This window comes from Etheostoma spectabile, chromosome 12 (assembly GCF_008692095.1).
Source record: "Etheostoma spectabile isolate EspeVRDwgs_2016 chromosome 12, UIUC_Espe_1.0, whole genome shotgun sequence".
Lineage (NCBI taxonomy): Eukaryota > Metazoa > Chordata > Actinopteri > Perciformes > Percidae > Etheostoma > Etheostoma spectabile.
Genome location: NC_045744.1, coordinates 4,211,731 through 4,212,039, shown reverse-complemented (window position 1 = coordinate 4,212,039; position 309 = coordinate 4,211,731).

The window sequence follows — 309 nt, the reverse complement described above, 5'->3', positions numbered from 1 at the left end:
ATGTCAAAACATACAAAGAGATCGAAATTACGTTTCGGAAGTATGGAAGTTGATGATATTTTTTGCATTAAAGTTGTATAAGAAATGCAAGGGTATGTTCCTGTTCCCAGCTCAGTTTTTTAACCGCTGTGTTGTCCTCCCGGGTCAAAAACGGACCAAAAGTTGACATTTTTGTCGCTTTTTCAGACTAGCGCCACCTTACTACCACTAGTTTTGCACTAATTTTTGGAATTCATGGTCAATAACCCTCATTTACATTGAATTACACCTAATATTTGAGTTAAAAAAGCAGAAATTATTAATTATTTT